We start from the raw sequence: 14267 nt of genomic DNA on the forward strand, positions 1-14267 counted from the left end.
AATAACTGAATGTTTTCATTGAGTTGCAAATGGAGATTACCTGGGGCAAGGGCAAGTGGATCCTTCATCTCCTTGGTATTTGTATTGTACTAACAAGCCCTATGAATAATCACCATTTAACTTACACTTGGTATCTCAGTGAATGTGGTACAGAGTGAATACAGATATTTGCATTGACCTTCAGATTCGTGTTTTGGTCAGAAATGGCTTGTGAACTTGAGCAACTTCCAAAGGGATTTCAATGGAGTCTCCTCTAGTAGGTCTTCATCAAACCAAACAGATGCATCTGACCTAAGCATACTCTGGAACCCCAAGCACAGGGATTTTTGCAACTGATGCATGTAAGCTGGCCCGTATTGTGTCCTTTGGATGACTTCAGACTACTTCTGCAGCAGTCAAATCCACACAGTGCTCTCTCATATTTTGTAGATTTAGTACAGATCCAAGAGGGCAACTTGGAGATTTCCATAATGTTTTCTGCATGATGTAGACTGAGACTTATAGAATCATAGAATAGTTAGGGTTGGAAAGGACCTTAAGATCATCAAGTTGCACCCCCTCTGCCATGGGCAGGGACACCTCACACTAAACCATGTCACCAAAGGCTCTGTCCAGCCTAGCCTTGAACACTGCCAGGGATGGAGCATTCACAACCCCCCTGGACAACCTATTCCAGTGCCTCACCACCCTCACAGTAAAGGACTTCTTCCTTATATCCAATCTAAACTTCCCCTGTTTAAATTTGAACCCGTTACCCCTTGTCCTATCACTACAGTCCCTAGTGAAGAGTCCCTCTCCAGCATCCCTATAGGCCCCCTTCAGATACTGGAAGGCTGCTCTGAGGTCTCCACACAGCATTCTCTTCTCCAGGCTGAACAGCCCCAACTTTCTCAGCCTATCTTCATACGGGAGGTGCTCCAGTCCCCTGATCGTCCTCGTGGCCTCCTCTGGACTTGTTCCAACAGTTCCATGTCCTTTTTATGTTGAGGACACCAGAACTGCACACAATACTCCAAGTGAGGTCTCACAAGAGCAGAGTAAAACTTTTGTGTTCTCTTCATGTATCTTTGCTTTCCTGCTGTCCAGTTGTACTGGTAAGAGTTTATATTGGCATTTGGCTTGTGGTAAAGGTCATAATCTGAGGTGGTACTTTAATGGGCCTCTTTATGATTCCATACATGCATACAAGCGATTCCATACATGCATACAAGCACACGTATGTGCATGCACACACACACAGAGGAATAATTCCCACAATTTATTTTCCTGATTTTTTTTTCCCCAAATTTTTAACTATTCTGTTAAATAAAAATTGTGAAAATGAAGCTTAAGCTTTCATGACTTGCTGTATATGCTCAGCAAAACCACGTTTGGAGTGCAAGTCCGCCAAGCATTTAGAAGTAATCTTTTAATTCTCCTTGTCAATGGCCTGAAACTTGATTCATGTAGTTAATTTTTTCCTGTGTATCACTTTTTGATTACTTTATTTATTTTTTTTTAAGTTCACCACCGTGTCTTCTATCTGACTTCCAAGTAAGTTGAATGGCTCCATGCTTAAAAATAAGAATAAAGCACAAACAGCATGGAGACAGAGCAGGGATGGTAACTGCTGAGCAGATGGCGTGACAGAATGGACTGTTTAATGTCTGTCTAGATACTGAACTGGGAATTAGCGTTTGCATATTCCTCAGAGATGTTTTGGGTCCAATATAATATAATTTGGGTTATATAATTTCTGTGTTATTTCGTTATTTTGAGGCATCTACACGTACATCGCTTCACTCAGATCTGGATTGGGGAGTTCATTGTCACATGGAGAATTTGAATTTTTGTTAGTTCTGAAAGTGAACATGATGTAGCATATGGGAAGTTTTTAAAGCTCTGTGTTGGAAATGCACTTATTCTTGCACAGAAATTACATAATTGCATGAGGTGTTAACTGAACAGTTCATATAAAGGGAAAGCTGCATTTGTTAATAGCTGAATATAAAGGGCTTAAACACAGAAGTCGTAATTCTACATTTCTGGTACTTAGCTTTTGTTAGTTTAATTCATACAGCTTCTGTATTTTGCAGTTCTGTGTGCTGATATGTGAGTACATGAACATAGCTTGTATTTCACTTTTGGGTTAAGCGCAGTTGATAAATCTTTCTTGGCCCTGAAAAACTGAAAATCTGCAAGAGATTTCATGGTTGTACTGTTTTATTTTACCATGTTTTTCTGAAGCTATCCATATTTTTATTCACTTCTTGTTTAGCAATTCCTGAAATCTCTGCCAGCGTAAGAGTGGAAAAACCTGGAGGCTTGCCAGGCTGAGTTGCTGGAAAGCAGATTTTTACTACAGAGAGCAGTGGTGTTTCTTGTAATGGACTCCTAGAAGTTCACTGGCTTTTTTGTTTCATTATTGATGTACCCCCCCTTGCACACAGAGACCATACACATTGTTCACTTGTAAAACTAGAATGTCTTTGCACCCTTTGAGAAATGAGACTGTTCTCATGGATGTCACTGCAGTCACAGCTGCAGCTTTTTCCATGCCATGGTAGAAGTTCAGTAACTTTCAGGACATTCTTCCTTCAGGTACTTAGAACTTCATGTTTGTATTTATGTTGAAAACCTGCTTCCTTCTTGCCTCCCTCTGGGCTTGCAGTCCTGAGATAGTTGCTGCCTTTCAGTTCCTGCCCTACAGCAGGCTTGGAGAATTCAAAACCTTTTGCTTTTAGGTCTGTAACACCTTTTGCACCAAATCTTTTAGGCAGTTGATCCTGAAAATTCATGTAAACAGCTGTCTATTACCTATTCATATATGCCTGCCAGATTCAAGTGCACTTACTAGTGGCTGACTGGGATTTCACACTGTTACATGTAGTTATGCTTTTTCAGACTGTACATATCAGAGGTCACATGGTTTTGAATTTTTCTCACAGGCTGATGGGAAATCTGTTAATGTTTAAATCCAAAATAATTGAAAGGATTTTGAATAAGCCTTGTATAATACAGGAAGCCAGATTCGTAGGGCACATTGGTGTCATCTGCTAGATAAACAAATACTGCTGGAAAGTTACCTGGCTTTTACTGAATGCAGTGCTTTCATCAGGCCTGACAAAGTAGGATGCATACTGTTTTGCAGGGAAGATATTCCTCAAACTTGTTTGCCCTTGCCAGTTATTTTGAGCCTTGTTTTAAATTAGACCAGCAACATCTAAATGCTACCTTGAAAATAATTCATAGAGAATAGAAATTACTATCCAATACTATCCAGCTAGAAAATACTAAGGAAGAGAATACCGTGTGAAGGCAAGTTTTTGATTTTGCAGCTTAAAATTCAGTTATTTCAGACAGCACAGTGCCATGTATGCAGCTGATGTGAACATCCCTATATTCTTCCTTATTTCTGCTTGTAGCTTTTATCCGCTTTGATGTTTATGTCTGTGTAGTCCATCTGAAGTTGTGGTTTTCCCTCAGTATTTTAGACTATGTTGGACTATGTCATCTATATGTGTTATCAGTTCTGAATTTGGTGCAGAGCCTGTATGGCTGAATGCCATTATCAGCTGTGAACATCTTGTATAACCCTTCATGGATGCTGTTGTCAGATTGGACGTATCTTGGACTGGTGGTGGTTGTATTGATAGTGTCTCTCTTTCTTTGTCACATTTGGAATAAAGCCCTTTTGCAGAGCAGCTGTCTGGGTTCCTCTGAAGTATGAATTCCTGTCAACTCACACCTAAAGCCCAAATCCTCCTGTTTTCATTATACAAAGAATAGGACATTGGGGTTTTGAAATTGTGCTGACTCTATATGAAGTATTCTTCTTGGTGGTCTGAAGTGACAAGCATTGTTTCCAGTGGTGATGTTTGTTTTCATCCTTGACCTCCTCACTATAATACAACATGACATTCGAACCTTACTAACCTACTATTACAGTCTCTCCCATGTCCCTCTTTTTAATCAGAGGGAGGATATTATCTTACTTAATAAATCTAATAAATATGTGGAATGATGCTGCATTGAAAAACAAAGTGATATGGTTGATGTGAAGCCCATAGGCTTTGGATTATTTCCTCAAGTGTCACCAGCTGTCAAAAGAATTGCACTTTACAAAACAGCACCATTTTACATCGCTTCTCTATCTTCAGGTCTCTTGCAGCCTCGGCACTTAGTTAACTCTAGGATTTTCCTTTCATCTCCTTCCTATTGAATCTTTCTGTGCTTTTTTTTTTCTTTATATTTCTGTTAATGTTCTTCCGTACACAAGCCCAAAAAGAAGAGGAGGGAAGAAAAACTGTTTGCTCTTTTCCTTAGTTTAGTCCTTTTTGTATTGTTCTGTTAAAGATCAATCCTGGGGTCTGTAATTTCTCTGGATGCTTTCTAAGATGTTGGGTAACCTACCAACTTTCGATTTTTCTCTTCCTTTGAGGCTTTAATTGGTACAAAACTTCTTTTGATGTGGCTGCTATATTTGACTGCATGTGTTGTCATTCTGCTAGAGATCTTTTTTCTTTTACTGGCATCTTACTTTTGTCATCTTTTGTTCATGTTCCAATTTCTTTCCCTAACCTTTAGCAGCTTTTATATTAATCTTTTTTAAATGTATACTTCTTTATGTAATTCTCTGCTGTATTTTCTTCCCAACTTTCTTTTATGTTTCTTCTCCCCTTAACTGCTTGTGTAGAAATTGGTTTGACTTTTAGCTTTTGCCTTTTTGATGTATCTCATTTGTGCCCAGTGTTAAGGTGTTTAGATGATCCTTTTTATTTTTTAGTTTGAAGTAGATCTAGAGTTACCTTTTATTTTGTTATCCTGTATTTTGATTCTAATCATGTCATTAGCTTTGTGTGGCAGAGCTCAACTGATGTCAAAGGATGCAGAGATCTGGCTTCACAGAGTCTATTAAAAGGACAGGATCTTTTCTCTGTGTGTGTGTCTAATTCTCATGATCAATAGTTTAACTAGTGGCTGCTTCAGCTGGCTTTGTCCTGTTGGATTTAGTGACATAGCCTCTCTTTCATCAATAATACTAATTCTGCTGCAGCATTCTACCGTATGTTGTGTAAATATTTTACTGAACTCTGTTTATTGTTTGATCTTGAGTTTTGTGCCCTTTGCTCGAGTACTGGTTAATAGTACATTTTTATGCCACAGCATTGGTTGTTCCTACCTGGGGAAGACAACTATGTCTATCTTCAAGCATTAACATTTATAATTTTTTTTAATATGATGCCTTCTTGGGGGGAAATGAAATACTCTTAAGTCGCCACAATGAATAAACACAGACCAATACCAAATAGTTATTTTGGTAGACATACTTCTCTAAACAGGGGAATTTTCTTTCTTGAGAAATCTTGGCTATACCCAGCAAAAACACTAGGAGACTGAAACTCAAAGTAATTGTATTGCTCTTTGTGAGGTTCTGATTAGGGTGGCAGAAGCTAATAGATTTTGATTTTAATCATTTCCTTTCCATGCTGGCTTGAATACCGTAGTGAACTCTGTCAAGAGCAGTTTGTTGTGTTCTATATAAATGCTGCATTAGTCTACATTTATTTGCATTTCCAGGTAATTTTGAAACCACAGTTGCTGAATAGCGTTTAAACACCATTATCTCAGTTCTTCTGCCTGAAGGCTGGGCATACATCACTGTTATCCTGTTTTATGCGTTTTTGTTACTTCTTATTAACGTTGACTGGTTTGTCTCCTTTTCCTCTTCTCACTTTTGTGTTTTACCCCAGTACCTTGCCCTTAAGGAGCATTTGTTTTTTTCTTTCATTCTTTCATGGTTTTTTTAATGTCTGTCTTTGTTTTAGCAACCTCAGTCCTCAGGTGAGAAGTGCTCTCAATTAACACCTGCTGCTCACACATAGAATTATTGTTTGCGAAATCCACTTTTTGATGGCTGTAGGGTAGAGAAGTTGTGCAAGCTCTTGGGCTTCTGAAGAGCAAACCTTAGAACTTTTAAAAAGTACTTATTGTATCAGTAATAATGCTAGTAGTCCATTAACATGTGCATCATGTACAAAAACCAGTATTTGTGACACTTCCCCATTTAATGCCATTATCAGTCAACAGAATCTTGTGGGGTTTGTTACTTTTCCATAGTAAGACAATTAGAACATTAGGAACCTAATGCATAATGTAGTCCTACATCACTAGTGAATGGGTGCTTTATTAAAATTTTAAATTTAGAAATATGTAAATCATATAAAATTATCTGATGAACACAAAATACATCTTGATATTTGTAATTGTTTGTATCAACCTCATAACTTTACCATTTTGGTTACCAGTATTGGAAAAAAGCCTATTACGAATTTTTTACAAAAGATGCCAGTACAGGCTTTAATCCTGCCCTTAAAAGGTACATGTGACTTTTGACACAGGTTCTAAAATGGTTGTATTTACAGGTCAAGTGAACAGAGGGAGTTACAGCAATGGTGTGCATTTATATACAAAACGATGTATGCATGATACTGTATTTAAACTGTTCATTTTCAGCTTTGGCATATGTGTTTATTTGTATGTTTGGCAGGAATAACACTTGTTTCTAAGGTTTTTTCACATTTCAGTAAGTGAATCATTTTAGTAAAATTGTTGCTAGTTAGACATGTTGGTGTTGCATTTTGGTTAGAATGTCTGTTGTTGGCTGTGTCTGAAGCATGACTGCTTTTAACGGGAGACTTAAATCTGTACTTTCATATGAACAACTTTTATTTGTCATCTTAAAACTTCCTCTATTTGTCATCTGTATTAGACAACACTCATTGCATACTTCCAATTTCTGTTTCCTTTCTACAAGCTGTGTCTTCTGCTTGAATTTTTAAGGAAGAGGTTTAAGAATCATTGCAAACTTAAAGTTGGATTGCATATCTATGGAGCTGGCAGAAAGAATTCAAGTCAGATGTTGCTGCCGAATTCCTTTTCTTTAGAAAAGTGGATAGAATAAATAGAATAACAGCTGTCTTCCTGGGGATGTTTGCTTTCTCAACAATCATTTGCCCTCCAACAATTATGTACGAAATGTACATTATCAAATGGAATTTGTATGGGAAGGAAAAATGTACATTCGCATTAAATAGTCTTATTAACATGTTATGCTTAATAGGATTCCCTTCAGCTGGCTTGTGAGTGTTGTGCAGAAGACAAGATACTAAAAAAGGTTTGAAAGGGCTGGTGTTAATAATTCTTTATCTGAGCCAGAAATCACGCAAGAAATGGTAATAGCGTCTCTTTCTCTAGAAGCCCGTTTATATGTGGTTTTGGTTTCTTCCACTAGATGTCACTGCACATACAAAAATCGTGTCCTTCTGCATGCTTAATTCAGATTTAATTCAGATATTTTAAGGCGAAATGATTTGCAGTATCTTGACTTTCATTGCTGAGCGGATCTACTGAAATAAGTTTATGAAAATGCCAAAACGTTGGTTTAGGAGCAGGTCCCGAAGAACCTGAGCAACTGTTCTGACAGGAATGCTTGTGAACAGCAATTCACAGGTGGACTGCAGTGTAAAGTCATTATGTACATGCAAATTATTGCAATTATTTGGCAGTACGTTTTTCAGTGCTCTTCTTCAAACGCCTGTGTATCTGTAATGTTTGTCAAATTATTTTAGCTATAGCCCTTAAAACATATTTATTTTCTTAACTTTGTAGCTCTGATGTTTTATGGCTATAAAAGAACAGTTTCTGGGAGAGGGAGTACCTTCTGTTTGACGAGGTAACAGTTGAGAAAGCAAACAGGCTTTTGGACATACAGATCTTTCACCAGCCCACTTCTGCTATTTGCCTTCTCTTTTAATGGATCTTGCAGTTGAAAAGCCAGTGGCAATGATATGCAGCTGCTATTTATAACTGTTTAACATTTTCCTCTTCATTAATCACTTCTGTAGATTTGTAATTGAATTTCACTACATTAAAATTTAATAAGTTTATTGGGTTTTTTCCATCTTTCTTTGGAGAAATTGTCTGTCAACAAGGGAATGTTTACTGTTCTCAATCTTTATACAGTTTTAATCCTGCCTCCTCAGCGATGGCAAGCAGTATCTAGTTTAGCTCTCAGTTTTATTAGGGTTTGTTTTCTTGTACCTGGCTTTGCGCATTATTTATTTATTTATTTCCCAAGTGTAGCAGTTCGTGGCAGTGGATGTGGTCTGTTAAATCATCTGTTCTGGTCACAAGACTTAAGTTGGGATAAATTGTCATTACGAAATACCACACAGCTTCCCTCTTCCAAAGCCTTTACAGATGGACATTTTCTTCTTTTGGGGGTTGGTTCAGAATCAGGGCCATGAAACCATAATATTGTATCTCCCTCTGCACTTTGTTTTTTTTTTGTCATTAAGGTAAAAAATGAATATATTTGTATCCCAGGATCTTTATGCTATTGGCCAACACACAGATTTCTGCTTTGGAATTTGAGTTTGGTCAAAGATTGTCCAAACATGGTTCATTTTACCTTAATAGACATTGTTTTTTCATACTGTATTACTGGACACTGTTACTAAGTGATGATTATTACTATACTTCATCATCCCTCTTGCTTCAGTTTGGTAAGTATGCCTAGGTGAATGCAAACTTAGAAGACAGTAAATACAGTGGAGAGAATTTGCTGCAAAAGCAAACAAACACAGACTTTGAAGGGGTTATATGGTTATCCCAAGAAACAAATTGCTTTTTCTTCAGGAGAGCAGGTCTCATTGCTCTTCACTCACCAGTGATGTTTTTCAGTGCTTTGTCCGCTCTCAGCACTGGCTAGCTGTTCTCAGAGGAAGAAAAAAAACTTAATTGGGAAGTGGTGCTACTGATCTACTGTAGCTTTTTTCCTAATAGGAAGCACTATTGAAAGGATCCCAGCCACCTGGGGAACCCTGAGTGCAGCAGTCAAAAGTGGATTTCAAAAGGGATGGTTGTCTGATTTCAGGTCTGTCTGCCACCTGTGTTCACCTTGTTAAGAAGCCTCCTTTCTCTTGCTGCCTCTTCAGCTGCTTGTGATGCCTCTGCAGTGGACTGACCACTTTTAACTTTCAGTTTCTGCTAGAAGGTTGCAATCAGAAGATGCCTAAGGCTACTGATTGTTTTTTATTTCAGTTTTAAACCATTTTTCCAACTTGAAACCACCTGAACCATCAGAGAAGCACAGCTGGGGGCTGCTGCTCCTGAGCTCACCAACCACAGATTAAGGCAGGGTTGAATAGTTTGGTTGATCCAGGCTGTGCATTCCATAAGAAGCCCTCTGGTTTCTAGGAATAACCATACTCCCCAAGTGTTTCGCTGCCATCCTCCTTACAACTGGGGCCCTGCATTTGTAGGTTATCCAGGCCACTCTTAGCTTTAATCCATCCCTAAGGCTCATAGGCGGTTTTCAAATAAGAGGGAGTCAGAGAGAGTGAGTTGCTTTTGAAATCCTTTCTACAGCTCAGATGCCACTTGTTCAACAATTCCTCCTGGGCATTTGGTCTGCTTTTCTATTAATTTTCTTGTGGCAGGAAAGGGAACTAAATTGAAAGCAGTGGAAGCTCCTGTTTTAGTCTGCAGAAAACAGAAGAAACGTACCCCGAAAGCTGTTTCTTCTAAAGGATCAGCTGAGAGTGAGAAGGAGAAAGGACAGAATGTAAATTTATCATTGGACTTAGTTATGGGAGGGTAAAGAAGCATTCCAACATTTTAAACAAAAACAAAGAATTTATCTTGAGTCTCACAAAGGAACTGTTTCTGATGGCAATGTGTATTGGATATGAAATGCTAGAATGGCTCTATTCTGCAAGTGTTTATACCAGCATATTTAGGAGTGTATTACCACATGTTTCTGATAGCCTTTGAGTACATGGTGATGTTGTGCACCTGACTTAATGTTTTAATTGGCAAATGAGTATAGCTTTGATTCATAAAGCCATACTGTGATAGAAGTGCCACTGGACTGATGTGCTTGTTCTTCTTTCTACCCAGCTACAGAGATGATATTTTTAATGGAATCCACCAAGAGATGTCTGAAATGCAGATAGCAGCACAAATCTGCTGCTGTTGCAGTATCTGAACAAAGGACAGGGCAGGTCCAGTTTCTGACTGCCATGTGTGTCTCTTCAGGTTCATTCACTGTACTTCAGTAGCTGGGCTGTGAGGGATAAGAACGTGCTGGCAGCCATGCCTGTGCATCTTCTACTGCAGAATACTTTGCTGTTGTGTTGCTAGTCCTGAAGTTTCTTTTTTCTCCTTGGTAACTTTTCCTTACTAGTACCATAGTCCTATTTCTTTCTTCAGTTTCTTTCAATAGCAAGGGTTACATGTTGGCCCTGAAGAAGGGACTAGTAGGTTTAAAGTAATCTATTACTTTAGTTTCATCTCTACAGAAGTAGAGGTGAATTCCCAGGTAAATAATAAACCAGAACTGTAAATGAGTGAAACACTTTTTAATTCTCCCATCTTCCAAGAAGGACACAAAAAATCAAACCAGCTTTTAAAACTAATAAATATATTAGCTATGAGACCAGTGTTTGTATTCCCCTGTATGATTCCAAGACTGATTTGTCATCCAGCTTTAGCAGCAAATGAGGTAGGAGTCCTGTAGATAATAGTCTAGTTCACTGCAGTCTTCTGATTCATTCCCAGAGTCCAGTCTGTGGAATGAATCATTCACAGGTCCTGTAGAAAATATATGATCATGTAATTAAAGACTGTATTGCAGTACATATGGGGGAAGAGGATGAATTAAGATAGCCTATTTCTTTCTCTTCCAGCCAGGCCCTTTCCTCCTCTTAGATACCAGCAAGAAGAATACTGAAGGCAGAGTTGCTGTCTCTTGGCTGGAAGGTATAGTACCTCCTACTAGGAAGGATCAAATGGCAAGAGAAGTCTGGTTCTCTGCCCCGAATGTCAACACTGCTATATGTAAACTTATTTTTCCTTTGAGACTAATGTATGCTCAGTGTGGTCACATGCAGGAAGCTGTGAAGAAGTGAAGCCTGCTCCACTTGAGACATAGCAAAATGCTCTGTGCCCCTTTTTTTTTTGGTTTTAAATAGGATTGTTTTCCCTTAAACCCAAACTAGCTGCAGAAACCAGCTTGCAGCAGATGCTCCAGCATGAAAAATGGCAGTTTTGATGTTTTTTTTTTTTAATAAGCCACTGGAAAGCAGGATTTTACAAGCTAGTGTCCAGGAAGCTTGAGCAGCCAAACAGGCACCTCTACTTAGAGTTAACCAAATCCTGTGCAGTTCTGTCTGTACAAAGTCTGAAGTATTAAGGAGCAGGCATCTCAACTTGTTAAGTTTGTCCTTGTAATTCCAGGAATGAAGGCCAAATTACTGGAAAAATTACTTTGAATCTGCCAAGGCTTCTGATGGAACTCCTTGCAGCGTGTTAAGAATAGTAGTGCTATGGGGTGGTGCTACTATAATAGGGTTTTTGTGTATTAGACAGCTGCATGTCAGCAGTGAGCATGTGGCAATTGGTTCTGAGGGGGAAAGAGAAACAGTAAAAAATGGAAGAGGTAAGATGACCTTATGAGGTTAAGGACTGCTCCTGTAATTCCCTTATTCTTTAAAGGAATAGCATCATTAATTTTCCATCATTTTAGCTTTGCTATCATAGCAGTTGCTCATTTAAGCAGTTCTACATCTGCCTTTTTATTTGACATTCATTTCAGAGAGCTATTATTGAGCCCTGTGTGGGCTGCTGCTGGAGCACCTGAACTTTCACAGTAAGCTGTTCACAGTAAAGCTACAGTTTTCTGAACGAGAGTAGGTTGTATTAGGTATAAGGAAGAAATTCTTCACTGTGAGGGTGGTGAGGTACTAGCACAGGTTGCCCAGAAGAGCTGTGGCTGCCCCGTCCCTGGCAGTGTTCAAGGCCAGGTTGGATAGGGCATGGACTAACCATGGGGCAAGGGGATTGGAACCATTTTTTAAGGTCCCTTCCAGCCCAAACTATTCTGTGATTCTGATCTTGGTTGTTGCAGGCTTGAATAGCTTTTCTTGATCGATGATAGTGCTGTAATGCTCTAGGAAATGGGGAAAAATCTGATCTGGAAGATTCTTCTCAGGTGTGGTTTTCTTTGTGGCTTTGGATAGTAGAAGTTTCTTCCTTTTGAAAGGCTAAAGTGTCTTAATTGTGCTAAACTTTTTAACTGTGCTGAAAGTGATTCTGGCAGCTAGAAGGATGGTGTTATTTCTTTGCCCCAGTGACTAGAAGAAGTAGTAATAGGAATATGTGCCTTATCTAACATATGTATGCATGAGGGAATCAATATCCCTTTTCATAATTGATGATTATATAAATAATTAATTTCTTGCTTATAAAAGAAGAGTGTATTTTTAGTTTTCAAAAAGATTTTATTAAATTCCTAGGATGTTACAAAATGTAGCTTTGGCATGTCCACAGATTCTGAAGCATACACCTCCTCAATGGCATATCCATAGATTCCGAAGCATACACCTCTCTATTTCCTCCTTTTTTCTCTTTGCCTCCCAAATACTGCTTTTGTGCCTGGTGATCCAAAATTCATTTTGTTACTTCAGAAAATATAGATGTGTCAAGCTGAACATAGTAAAACATAGGACAGAAATTCGGTGTTGTATATGCAGCTTTATAGAATGCAAAAAAAAGCTTGTTTGACAGAGTTGGAAGAGTGGCGTCACTGATACAATACAGAGCAAAACAGCTTTTCCTAGTTAACGTGCAGGCTGTCAGTTTAATGGGAATCTCAAATAATCTCTAATATTTCAAAGTTGTTTTCTTGGAACAGGTTGTTTTGGTTTTGTTTTTTTTACCCTGGAATTGTCTTGTCAATCACAGTTATACACAATTGAAGTTCATCCAGCTGCTGCTCAGTGTTTTGTTTTGGCTGATCTCTTTGTGATAAGTATGTTGTAAGAGAGCCAGCCTGCAGAGCAAGGTGGATGTTCATATAACCAGTTTCTGTACAAAACATTACAAGATAAATACTCAGCTCTGCTTCTGCCTTCATCATTTAGGGAATTACTACTACTAAGTCCAAGTCAGATTTCACAATCATTTGAAGTCTTTTTTTTCCTATCTCCTACCTCTTGTTCATCTCATCCATAAGTGAATGTTTCCTCATGCTTCGCAGCAGAAGATCCTTGTTCCTCTTAGTTCTTTGAGTAATACTACTCCTTGAGAAATCTTCCTATGTTTTAAACCATTGTATCAGTAACTTTCCTAATGCTGGTATTTCTCATGTTTCCTGGCATGCATTTCCAATATTTCCTAATATTGGCAGGGGGACTACATGTATGCTAGCTGTCTGGAAAACTGTTGATGAAATGTCAGCCTGTCTTCCAGAAAGCAATACACCATTCAGAAATAAGGAGTGGGTCTGTTCATCTCTTCAGTGTGTAGTCTGGGTAGTTTAACCCATCAATGCGAACACAAACAGCTCTGTGAATATACCTATGTTGTTTCCAAATCACTTTTCTGATACCACTGTAGGTTTTTCCAATTACTCCACAGCAACATTGCTTTATTATGCAGAATATATTTTTTTTTCTGACAAACTTCTGTATTTTTCGCTCTGAGTATGAGGATGTTAGTGAGATAGTAAAAGAATGTTAACAGCATGAGTACTCTTAACGGTGTGAGCCTTAACAATCTGATGTGACTTAATATCCTTCTCTTTCCACTCAAGTCTTCCCAGAAGGAAGTAAAATCTTGTCAGCAGTGACTGACTCATCCAATAGTCTTGTTAAAGAGAATGCAGGTTCAGTTTTATTTGTTGCAGGGTAATGTGCTTGTGTTTCAGCTTATCCCTCTTTTAGGTACTGAAACATCAGTTAGTCCTTGAAGGTATTTTAGGCGCCTAATTCCCATGTGCTTTCAGTTGGATTTGTCGGTATGAATACCTTATAAACACAGGATTTAGACAAAATGCTATGGGGCATTTGATTTTTTATTTTCCCCATCACAACTTCCTTTTATGTGAAAGAGGTCTGATTGTTTTGCAGGAACTTTTTCAGCAATATACTTGTGATTTCAGGCAGCTTCTGACCTAGTAATAGTTGATCCATGAATATCGCCATTTCTATGTCTGGAGTTTTTACCCTTAGGTAAATCTGGAAGGCATAATTAAGACCAGCTAATCCACAACAGACCAGTTAAGGACTTGCTTATCTTCAAAATGTCAACTTCTATAGAGCTTTTTGTTAAATATTTAGATTTAATGTCTTTAAAAGCCTGATCTGCAGTATCTGGAGAAACTGTTGCTGAAGGATTTGTTCTGAATGTGTTTCATTAAATTCTTGGATTTTCTGGGTAGCACA

At 38.4% G+C, this 14267-nt stretch overlaps 1 protein-coding gene across 8 annotated transcripts in view; it reads left to right on the forward strand.

The window, feature by feature from the left end:
- Positions 1-14267, forward strand: part of KIF16B (kinesin family member 16B) — a 141035-nt gene that overhangs the window by 38294 nt on the left and 88474 nt on the right. The gene's annotated exons all lie outside the window — the stretch shown is intronic.

This window comes from Neopsephotus bourkii, unplaced genomic scaffold (assembly GCF_033783945.1).
Source record: "Neopsephotus bourkii isolate Nb327-2 ecotype Australia unplaced genomic scaffold, CSIRO-AGI_Nbou_v1 NB_845, whole genome shotgun sequence".
Classification (NCBI taxonomy): Eukaryota; Metazoa; Chordata; class Aves; order Psittaciformes; family Psittacidae; genus Neopsephotus; species Neopsephotus bourkii.